Here is a 12925-nt window from a genome sequence, read left to right as displayed (position 1 = left end):
AAGCTTCCGGGGACCGGTTTCTGGCATCACAGCCTTCGTCGGCCCGGCTTGCCTGAATCCTGATGGTGCAATGAGCAAGGGACTCACGTCTGAGCATACCCTCCCACACTGAGTGTGGATAAAATCGATTTGGGAAAAAGGGGGTGGTGATGGACAGAGTTTCTGAATGATGCAGAATACTCTTACCAAGTCAAGAGATCATGGTTTTAATCCATCACCGTTTTTTAGCTCACTGCACCATCCCAGCTCAGAACCTGGCTACATGCAAATTAGTCTGTACCTGTCCCAGTGCATGATGGGAACAGGGCAAACCAAACTACCAAGCCAATTCTTATACTGGGAAGGAAACAAGCTTCCGGGGACCGGTTTCTGGCATCACAGCCTTCGTCGGCCCGGCTTGCCTGAATCCTGATGGTGCAATGAGCAAGGGACTCACGTCTGAGCATACCCTCCCACACTGAGTGTGGATAAAATCGATTTGGGAAAAAGGGGGTGGTGATGGACAGAGTTTCTGAATGATGCAGAATACTCTTACCAAGTCAAGAGATCATGGTTTTAATCCATCACCGTTTTTTAGCTCACTGCACCATCCCAGCTCAGAACCTGGCTACATGCAAATTAGTCTGTACCTGTCCCAGTGCATGATGGGAACAGGGCAAACCAAACTACCAAGCCAATTCTTATACTGGGAAGGAAACAAGCTTCCGGGGACCGGTTTCTGGCATCACAGCCTTCGTCGGCCCGGCTTGCCTGAATCCTGATGGTGCAATGAGCAAGGGACTCACGTCTGAGCATACCCTCCCACACTGAGTGTGGATAAAATCGATTTGGGAAAAAGGGGGTGGTGATGGACAGAGTTTCTGAATGATGCAGAATACTCTTACCAAGTCAAGAGATCATGGTTTTAATCCATCACCGTTTTTTAGCTCACTGCACCATCCCAGCTCAGAACCTGGCTACATGCAAATTAGTCTGTACCTGTCCCAGTGCATGATGGGAACAGGGCAAACCAAACTACCAAGCCAATTCTTATACTGGGAAGGAAACAAGCTTCCGGGGACCGGTTTCTGGCATCACAGCCTTCGTCGGCCCGGCTTGCCTGAATCCTGATGGTGCAATGAGCAAGGGACTCACGTCTGAGCATACCCTCCCACACTGAGTGTGGATAAAATCGATTTGGGAAAAAGGGGGTGGTGATGTACAGAGTTTCTGAATGATGCAGAATACTCTTACCAAGTCAAGAGATCATGGTTTTAATCCATCACCGTTTTTTAGCTCACTGCACCATCCCAGCTCAGAACCTGGCTACATGCAAATTAGTCTGTACCTGTCCCAGTGCATGATGGGAACAGGGCAAACCAAACTACCAAGCCAATTCTTATACTGGGAAGGAAACAAGCTTCCGGGGACCGGTTTCTGGCATCACAGCCTTCGTCGGCCCGGCTTACCTGAATCCTGATGGTGCAATGAGCAAGGGACTCACGTCTGAGCATACCCTCCCACACTGAGTGTGGATAAAATCGATTTGGGAAAAAGGGGGTGGTGATGGACAGAGTTTCTGAATGATGCAGAATACTCTTACCAAGTCAAGAGATCATGGTTTTAATCCATCACCGTTTTTTAGCTCACTGCACCATCCCAGCTCAGAACCTGGCTACATGCAAATTAGTCTGTACCTGTCCCAGTGCATGATGGGAACAGGGCAAACCAAACTACCAAGCCAATTCTTATACTGGGAAGGAAACAAGCTTCCGGGGACCGGTTTCTGGCATCACAGCCTTCGTCGGCCCGGCTTGCCTGAATCCTGATGGTGCAATGAGCAAGGGACTCACGTCTGAGCATACCCTCCCACACTGAGTGTGGATAAAATCGATTTGGGAAAAAGGGGGTGGTGATGGACAGAGTTTCTGAATGATGCAGAATACTCTTACCAAGTCAAGAGATCATGGTTTTAATCCATCACCGTTTTTTAGCTCACTGCACCATCCCAGCTCAGAACCTGGCTACATGCAAATTAGTCTGTACCTGTCCCAGTGCATGATGGGAACAGGGCAAATCAAACTACCAAGCCAATTCTTATACTGGGAAGGAAACAAGCTTCCGGGGACCGGTTTCTGGCATCACAGCCTTCGTCGGCCCGGCTTGCCTGAATCCTGATGGTGCAATGAGCAAGGGACTCACGTCTGAGCATACCCTCCCACACTGAGTGTGGATAAAATCGATTTGGGAAAAAGGGGGTGGTGATGGACAGAGTTTCTGAATGATGCAGAATACTCTTACCAAGTCAAGAGATCATGGTTTTAATCCATCACCGTTTTTTAGCTCACTGCACCATCCCAGCTCAGAACCTGGCTACATGCAAATTAGTCTGTACCTGTCCCAGTGCATGATGGGAACAGGGCAAACCAAACTACCAAGCCAATTCTTATACTGGGAAGGAAACAAGCTTCCGGGGACCGGTTTCTGGCATCACAGCCTTCGTCGGCCCGGCTTGCCTGAATCCTGATGGTGCAATGAGCAAGGGACTCACGTCTGAGCATACCCTCCCACACTGAGTGTGGATAAAATCGATTTGGCAAAAAGGGGGTGGTGATGGACAGAGTTTCTGAATGATGCAGAATACTCTTACCAAGTCAAGAGATTGACTGCATGTGTGCCATTCTGCCCATCTCCCCCCTCCCCCCACTCCCTGCTTCTTCCTCTTCCTAGTGCTGTTGTGTCTATAATTTTGTTGCTGCACACATAAATACATGTAAAGAATAAATTAGAATAGTTCCTTGATTCTTTTAGGTTTCAAAACTTCTCTATTGGTTTATTTTAAATTTTCCATATGAACCGTTTTTTTAAATATTCAACAACACATAGAAGTCAGAAGTGCAACGTATTCTATCAACACACTTTCTAGAACATTCTACAATACTTGCAGGTTAAAAGTTCATCAATTTTTCACAACTTTACGATATTTTTTTGTAACACTTTCTTGAACATTTAACGACACGTGCAGGTTAAAAGTTGACGATTGTTTTAAGTTCGAACAGTGCCTTCCAAATGCAAGTAGCAGGTGTGGTTGAGCTGAGCAAATTTTATCCTATGATATATACTCCACGTTGAAACTGCTTTTACTTAACCAATCACAAAGATGCTTTTCCACAAAACTAATGTGCACCTTACTTTTAAAGAAGAATGCTTTTCATGATATCTTCAGAGATAAGTTATAGATAGGAATTAGCATTTAAAAAACCTTTGAAATTCACTGAAAAAACCATAGGTTTCATGCACGGTATAGTTAGGAATTGGCATTTAAAAAACCTTTGAAATTCACTGAAAAAACCAAAGGTTTCAGGGGCGTTATAGTTAGGAATTGGCATTTAAAAAACCTTAGAAATTCACTGAAAAAACCATAGGTTTCAGAGGCGTTATTGTTAGCTGGACATTTCCCTCGTACAAAACCCTAGAAATTCCCCTGTTATAGTTAGTTCAGCTAACTATAACTCGCGTCCCCGCAATGCACTGCTGATGACGTCACATATTACATCACTCATGACATGGTCAGTGACATCACTGATGACATCACTGATGACATCTCAAATGACATCACTGATGACATCATCCATTGAGTATGTGTTTCTGAACAGTTTTATTATGTTTAATATATATAGGGAAAGGCCTGTTGAAGAATAAGTGGGTGTACAAGTGTGTGAATGGATGATTTTCTAGGTGCATAACTGACTCTATAAGTGAGTCATTAAATGTATCTTACTGCAGACTAGTGACTAAACTGTGTGAATGTGTGTATGTGTCGGTGTGTTGGTGTATAAGTGGCTGCATGGTTTTGTAAATAGCTATATGAGTGTCTATATGGGTTATTGATTAGTTGTCTGAGTATCTGTATGGGTGCCTGAGTGTTTGTGTGGGTAGGGTGTGTGTGACTCTGTGACTATATGTGTGAGTGGGTGATTCACTGGGTGCATGGTTTTAAGAGTGCATCTTTGATGGACTGTATGGTTGGGTGAGTGTATGTATGGGTGTGTTAGTGATTGAATGTATATCTCAGTTGTACATGTGTCAGTAACTACATATGTGAAACGCAGTGTATATGTGTGTACGAGTATATAAATATCTATATCTGAGTGTGTGAGATTTTGGGAGTGGCTGTATACACCATAGTGCAAGGATATCTGTGTCATGTGCTGTTTGTTTTTTCTGCAGGAAGACACAGAATTTGTTAGTATTTTTATGAGTAAGTGAACTTGAGTGTGTTTAACTGTATAGGTGAGTAAATTGGTCGTGACTAATTATTTGCATGACTGACTAGATGTGTCAGTACCTCAATGGATGATTGGCGGTGAGTGAGTGTCTATATAGGTGTATAAATGCACAGAGTGACTGTAAGTATGAGTGACTGTAGAGGTGAGTGAGTGGACATGTATGTAGACCTAAAAGTCAATGAGTGGGTGAGTAGTTATTGGTATTGGAGTATCTATGGTTGTCAAAATGGCCGTCTGAAATTTTGAGTCGGTGTATCAAAGGTTATATTAGGGTGTGAGAAGATGCACTAATTTATCACATGGATAACATCATCAGTGATGTTATCAGTGATGTCATTTGAGATGTCATGAGTGATGTCATCAGTGATGTCACTGACCATGTCATGAGTGATGTAATATGTGACGTCATCAGCAGTGTATTGCAGGGGCGCGAGTTATAGTTAGCTGAACTAACTATAACAGGGGAATTTCTAGGGTTTTGTTCGAGGGAAATGTCCAGCTAACTAAAAAGCCCCTGAAACCTATGGTTTTTTCAGTGAATTTCTAAGGTTTTTTAAATGCCAATTCCTAACTTTAACGTCCCTGAAACCTTTGTTTTTTTCAGTGAATATATATATATATATATATATACATTATATATCCATAGTCATTACAACGACTTGAGCTGGATGGTGCTATACACTAAGGAATAGTATGATTTATTATTCCAACACCATCCCTACTGTTACTTAGGCTGGAGTTGGAATAGTAAATCATACTATTCCTAAGTCCAGTGCCCTCCAGAGCAAGTCGTTGTAACGACTTGCATTATAATGAATGCGTTGTAAACGTATCGCGGTGTGAAGACTGCGATGTAACATCATACATTCGTCTGGTATAGTTTGCATCGGTATGCTTGTAGTGTGACCAACGTGGAAGTGTTGGGTGCGGTGCGTGAACGCCTGACATGCTGCAGATATCTTGACACTTCTTGTACTCATTCAGGGCCTGATTCTCAATGGGCCTCTGCTCTCGTGGCGTCGGCCCCAGAGTTATGAGGGAGTCTCTGCACTCAGGGCGCAATCACTGCAATGAGAATTTGTCAATCAGGCCCACAGTGTTTAATAAAGGTATGTGAGAGGAGATCCTGTGTTCTTTATGCCCACCTCATGGCAAGAAAGTAGCTAGATGAATGTACTGTTCCATTCTCATTACGAGGGAGGTGTGGTCTGGGGTCATTTAGTCACAAAGGGCCAGATGTATCAGAGGGTTTTAACCATTATGTGTCTATGGGAAAAAGTGTTCGTACATAAGGCCCATAATACTTTATTTCATCTATGGGATCTAAGCCAGGTATACAGAAGGGGCGCCCCATGAGGTCCACAGACACAACTGTGGAAGTGGTCTACCCAGAAGCTCTGAAGACACACCCTTAGGAAATGTCTGACAAGGGTGCCACAGAAGTGTTGAGAGTACATTTACTCTAAGTGATGGAGAAATTGGGAGTAAAGAGTTAGGAAACAAAATCCTGCAGGTAGATAATACAATTAAGCAAAAACGAAGGCCAGGGATAAGAGCTTTTCAGGCAGGGGGATATTCACAAGGATCTCTCTCCGATTTAACAGCACTTTAGTCGTGATAAAGTCGTGATAAATTTACCTCCCCATTCACAAGCTGGTGTTAACAGCCCACAGCACCAGTTTACCCGCGATAGCAGCCGCAAAAAACATTGCCACGGATGATCCCCGCAACTATCGCTGATGAAATGCAGAGTAGGCGTTCCCGTGCCAAAAGCTGCGACAACACAACTCCACAACATTCACAACGAACAGCCAGATATGCGATAAGAACACAAAACAAAACAAATACGGTGTGTTAGCAGCATGAAAATAACACCTGCTCTGATCTGGTGCTAAGTCAGACTGCAGCCAGCACCACAAAAGGGAGCACAGCCCACAGTCACATCGGAAGGGCAGCAGATGCCATGGAGACATTGGTCATGCGGCCCGGTCACCCAAGAGGGCCACAACACCCCCCGCCACCACCCCAGGACCTCATACAGCACCCAGAACCCCCCCAGACCACCACCCAGGCAACGCTGACAAAGACAGCGGACCCCCAGGAAACACACCAGCCTCACAGACCCAACACCTGACAATGTCATTGCCCAAAACAGGCTCAAAAGGACAACCACTGTACGCATCATGACCAACAACGCCGAACAGGCAGACGGCACCAACATAGCGGACAACCAATATCCCACCCCACACAAAGCTGCTGGCTGTGCTGCACCTGTAGGCCCATGGTTCCCCCCAACCAACACCCGCCACAGTCAGAGTCACACAGCCAGCCACATCCAAGTCACTCAAACCTGTCCTGGACATCACCACAGCCTGGTACCTCAGTCCCCATATGTCAAACATAATGCACAGGATCCGCTGGAGACCAAGCAAGGACCACATGCCATAGCTGGATGCATGCACATGTTCTGGGCAATACACAGCACACATGTCATACCTGTGCCCCCTGTCAGCACAGCACACAATTACCGCAACAGAAAGCACATGTCTCACATCAATGTGCAGGTTACAACCGAACACCGTGGAACCTCCACCAATCTCGCCTCCAAATACCCAGCCACTGTGAACGATTCCTCCATCCTCCGACAGTCTATCAGCAACCAGAGTCCTTAGGATGGCACCAAGGGAAATGCACAGCCCCCTGGCAAGTTCAAAATGAACACCCCACTTACCTCAACTCCACAACCATGCAACTCACAACTCTAGCAATGCACACGTCACAAAAACAAAACCAACATGCAAAACAACATGCCCACCCACCAGACACGACAGGACAACTCACAATGGAAACCTGGGCAAGCCGTGAACATGAGCCATCAACGGCATGGCACCTCAGCTACACAATAGCCGAATGTGGGTAGAGGCGGCAACCAGGCATGTGTGACGGATGCAGGAAAACCATGATTGGGAAACTACACAATGCCAAGAGTGGCAGAGATGTGCTGGACAGACCGCAGTATGCAGAACACACCCATATCCATGGCTACATATGCCTCTGGCGTATGGAGTGTAGTGGACAGTGGACGCAACCATGTCACTCCCGCCAGTGGGGGAGTTTGTGGAAATGTTGCCTCTTATGTTGCCCCCGTAAGAGTGAGCGAAGTGGGATGGCCCCACATACGCCAGGCCAGCGTAGGAGTGTGAATTAAAAGCACATAGCCCTGGGCGTGGCGCTCTTCCGGAAAGCCCAACGTCTCTGCCAGGGTGGTGCTGCTCACCACGCCATGAGGCTGACGCCATCCCCGTGAGCGGAGTTGCCTGCGATCCTGTGTGCATCCCGTACCCTGGACCGCTGAACCCCAAACCCATCAGGCCTGCCCAAGCGCCGCCAGGCCACACTGATCACCTTCAGGCGTGTGTCATGGAGGGCCCACCACGTGCAGGCTCAAGCACCAAGCCCGAGACCTGCGACCTTGGCAGCCTCCTCAGACCATCACTGGCTCCACGACAGAGATCCGCTTTTGTCCTTTCTCGTTGACATACTCTGCTGCTGCCTCCGGGCCTACACCACGGTCAAGTAGGTCACACATTTGGAACTGAGTCTTGATTACACCATGGCAGTGAACATTATCTAAGGCAGAGTTCATGTCACTATACTCCCTTCGATGTGGTGCCACCAGGTCTGTGCATAGCATTACAACCACACGTGTCTGTTGGCCTTCGCGGACTATTGCCCTCGGCCTACGCTGCGCACGAGTAGGTCGCAGAACTGGAACTGAACATCGATTGTTCAATGGCAGATTACATATCTACGTACGCAAGGAGAGGCATGAGAGGATGACGAGTTACAGCCCGGAGGGAAAAGGATCATCGTCACGGAGGTGATCACACACTACCGACAACTGTTCCAGTTGCCACTAACTGTGCATCATGAGCCAACGACAGCTGGCTGTAGGCCTTTACTGACCGCTGCCCCCGACCTACACTGCAGTCAAATAGGTCACACACACCTTCGAATTCAGCCTCGGTATGTTTATGGAAGACTTCATGTCATTGTACAGGCCTCATCGCAGACTGCATCCCCTTTCCGCCCCGGTTCCAAGATGTCTATTCCCCGAGACCCATGGTCACTTTCTGGTTGGACTTTTGGGGCGGCTGAGTCCATGGACTTGGGCTTGTCATCGCCATCATGGTGGTGATACTGACTTTGTGCCGAAAATGATGCCGTGGCATTCCAGCCCACCATTTGCTGCTTCCGGATTACATCAGAACTTTCGCCTCATGCACTGGAGTACACCTTCCACTGTCCTCCGCAACACTCTGCAACATACACCTCAGACATTGATGAGGACCCGCTCAGGTCGCATGTCTCATCTGACTGCAATGCAAGCCACCATCCATGGCAGGGTGCCTGTGCCGGCCGTTGTGCATTCGGGGCCATGAACTCTGTGCAGCTTACGTCAGGGACCCTGTCTGATTAAATATTGGATGACCTATGTGACAGTGGTTCTGGGGCCATCAACGCCATGTGCATGTGGCCCTGTGCTGTCCGCTGCCTCCAGCCTCAACTGCGGACCACCAGGGCTCACACATCAAATCGAGTCCTGACCGGCCCGGACGTCGTGCCACCGCAGGAGGCAGACGCCACCTCCGCTAGGACAACCTTCAACAGCCATCTGCCAGAGTCGAAACGGTGATCCTGTGAAACCTACGGAGTTGATAAACATCTGTGGTGTATGCCATCATCAGACTGATACCCTGCTAGGCACTCCAGGTGCCACTGACTCAGTGCCCCGCCCCAAGAGGCTGCGCAGCAATCTCATCTCAAGCAATGTGGGAGGCATGGGACGTTGTTGAGGAAGCTGATGCAGGTCTCACACACCACACTGCATCTGCATTAGGGGTGGGCGGAATTTGCGAAATTAACTTTCGTAAATTATCGCGAAAATGTTTAAAATTATGGCAAACAAGCGGAAATATTGTGAAGATGCGGAAGTTTTTTTCCGGCATGTTCGCGAGATTTTCTGCATGATCGCGAGAAGAAAGACGTGATCACGTGACGCATGATGTCACTGCGGGCGCGAACTGTCGCGAGACAGCGCAAATGGCTAAAAACAATACAACATCTCATGGAGAACGCGACCGGATCAAGAAAACTTGTCGGCGAACGCAGGGATTCAGGTAAGGCGATCGCGCGCGCGCGCGCGAGAATGTATTATTTTACAGCGCGAGCAAGAAACAAATTATCGCCAAGCTGCAGAAACCGGAATTTTTGACATTTTCACGCTCTCCGCAGAACGCGAAAATGTCAAATTATCGCAATTTCCGCGAATGGAATGAAATTTTCGCCCAGGCCTAATCTGCATCAGGAATATCTCGAAGGGACACAATCCAAGACTTTTTCTTCATATGAGCGCGCTCATCTCTAGTGTCCCAACCACAGTGCACTGCAACTCATGGACACTTCTGTTTGCACGTTGTGTGTCCTCTGGACTTTCTCCGTCTCTCTCCAGGTTGCTCAGTTGTTGACTCTGTTCTGCAAGTGTTTTCAGTTACACTGGTGTCCACTGTTCAAGTGGTTGCCAGCATCAAGCACTCCGTGCGTTCTGGCTTACACTCACCCCACACACATCCAGCACAGGCGTCACTGTACATGTGGCCCTGCCAATAAAGGGACGGGTGCATGTGCCCGTAGCCAGTTCAACATGATATCTGCATGTGTCTCTGTGTTCTTGTTGTATGCATGAGGGCCCTGGGCCCAAGGACATTACATTGTGCTGTGTACAGTGGATGCAGACATGTCACCGCAGCCAGCGCGTTGGGGCTTGGTCATGAAGTTTTGTCGTCACCCACTCAATTCATAAGGGGAGTGGGGTGTGCTGTCATAGGCAGAGCCGATGTGGGTGTGTGACTGCTATTTACGTGCCCCTGGGCGTGGCCCTTTACTGTAAATGTGCAACTGCATGTGTCTCTATGGCTTTGTGGGTCTCCTTTGTGGGGTGTGGGTGGTCCCTGAAGTGTAATGGACACCAACGTATGTGATCTAGTTCGCCTTCCATGGGTTTGGACACCAACCACGCCTGTTCAGACACCACCTTTTGGAGTGCTGACACATGGCAACGGCGTGCCTTGTGTGGGTGGGTGAAGTGTCGTGAGCCAGCTGTGTTTGCAGATGATTCCTGTTGTGTGGTCTGTTGTAGGCTCTGTGACCTCCTCTGAGTAGCTTGTCTGCCTGGGTCCTGGTGGTGGGTTGCGTGGGATGTCCATGGGCTGTTGTAGGATGTTGGTGTCGAAGGTGTGGTGGTCCTCTCCGGCATCACAGATGTGTTGTCTTGTGTGCTCTGCTGGAGGTGTTGTGTGCCCCTCTGCAATGTGAAGGGGAGATGCATGTTGACATTGTGTTGACATGTATGTTTGCGCATTGTTCTGGTCTTCATGCAGACTGTATGACAATGTACAATGTGACTGTTCGTGAGGTGCTGAATTCTGCTGTGGGAAACTGTACATTTGGACTACATGACGGATGTGAGGTCGTACGCATATATTTCCATTTCACATTTTCCTGCTCTGTCAGATGTAGTAGGTATGTTTCTGTGCATGTGCGGAGCCAATTGTGTCCTCTGTTCTGCATTGCTGGCTATGCGCATTGTATCACGTTGTCGTCAATGTGGGTGTGCTGTTCTTGCTATGTGTGTGTGCTGCAGTGTGCCAAGGGGATGAGGTACATGATCCTGGGTGTGCAGTGTGCTACGCCTCATTGTGCATGTGTGCCATTGTGCCCATCTCCCCATCCCTCAGTCCCTGTTGATGTTGTGTCAGATCCTCTCGAGCTGTATCTGTACTCCCTACTCCGTGCACTGTCTCCACACTGATGACTGTGGCCTCGGTTTCCTCCGGCTCCTCCAGTGTTGCTGGACTGCCACCTCCTGTCGCTGTTACTGCCTTCCTGTTGGCAGCGGGTCTGTGTCTGATTTCGGTTGTCACATCATGCCGGCGCCTCTTGGCCTCCTGGATTTGCCTCCTCTGCATTCTGACTGCATTCCAGGTGGTCTGCTTGTGGGTCAGTTGCTGGTAGTGTTCTGTCACCTCCGTGACGCTGGTCTTGTTTTCCTGCGGTCTGCACCCCGTCTTCCACTCCCTCTTCTCCTTGGGATTCCCAGAGCCCATTGTTCCTTGCTGGTGGTCCATGGGGCTTGTGGTGTTCGCGTTGGCCTCTGTGCTGGGTCAGTTTGCATCCATGTTGCTAAGTTCTTTGGCTTGTTTCTGGTGTGTTGTTTCTGTCTTTTTTGTGGTGCATTTGCCTGCCAAATGCTTGGTATTTGCAGGCCTGTGGCTGGTTTTCGCGGCTTTTTGTACCGCGTTGGCCTCGTTGCATTTTTTTTGTGTTTCTGTTTTGCATTTTTGGGTCATGGCGTTGGATTTTGCATGGCCAGTTGACGCGTTATCTAGTGACTATTGCATGCTACCGCAGCGCTGTGAATGCTTGGTTGGCATGGTGTTATTTTCCCACTTTGGGCTGCGATGAAGGAAGTTGTGCTAGGCTACTCTTGCGGTAGTTATCACACCTTCTTGTGAATATACCCTAAGGTTTTCTTTGGCTCTAATGGCTCAAACAGCCAATTAGCCTCATAAATCATCCCTTAAACTTACTTGGATTTACCTGAACTCATAGGCTCGACAGTTTGTAGGAAGAGAACCTGAGTATGAGGGCTGAGGGAGGAAGAGTGAGATGCATGAAGCACACTATGGTACTTAGCCAGAGAGGTGGGAGCCAGGGACCCTGGGCAGGAGTGAGGGACTGGGTGTGGAGGCTGTGGGATGCCTATAGTCTAAGGGCATTGTAATTAGTCAAGAGTGACCCCAAACCTCAGGCACATCTAGAGAAGTAGCCGAGCCAAAAGCACAAATAAGCCATGTTCTGTATTATTGTGACTGGACAGGAGCAGTAGGAATCCACACCGCTTCTGCAACAGAGGGACAGAGCTGGTGCAAACTGGTCTTTACTAATACTCATGATATATACATGCGGGATGTGTATGAAGTCATGCATGATCCAAGAACATGCAATTTTGGATTTCGTGGATATCAATGGGTATTCTCCATGGAGCTTCATTGGAGCAGTTGGGGAAATTCAGTGCAAAATGAATGCCTCGTAAAAAGTCATAAATCTGGATTTGTTTCACGAAAAATTGCAATGCATATTCCACACATAGGGGCAGATTTACAAGCTCCTTGCAACACTTTTACGCCGCCATTGGTCACTTTTGTGACGCGGCGGCAGCGTAAGCGATGCGCCACTATGCAACATATTTACAACGTGACGCATCTAGTGAGGTGCGTCACGTTGTAAAGCCCTGTGCTACATCATACCTGCGTCAGGTATGATGTATGCAGGGTGGGCATTCCATCGCAAGGAAGCCCCGTAAGAGTGACGCAGTGAAATCTAAAGATTTTACTGAGTCACTTTTACATCCCAGCTGCGTCAAATCCTTACACCTGCTGGAAGCAGGCATAAGGAGTGATGCAGCATATAAGGTATAGGGCACCCCTGAGCAGTGCTGGAGTTGCGTCGTGCTTGCGACACAACTCCAGAACTGAGTCACCCTTATGGTGACAGATGCGTCACGCATCTGTCTATCCTTGCGCCACGGTGCGCCG

This window comes from Triturus cristatus, chromosome 6, assembly GCF_964204655.1.
Source record: "Triturus cristatus chromosome 6, aTriCri1.1, whole genome shotgun sequence".
Classification (NCBI taxonomy): domain Eukaryota; kingdom Metazoa; phylum Chordata; class Amphibia; order Caudata; family Salamandridae; genus Triturus; species Triturus cristatus.
The sequence above is the reverse complement of the archived record's forward strand: the minus strand, read 5'-3'. Positions refer to the sequence as shown.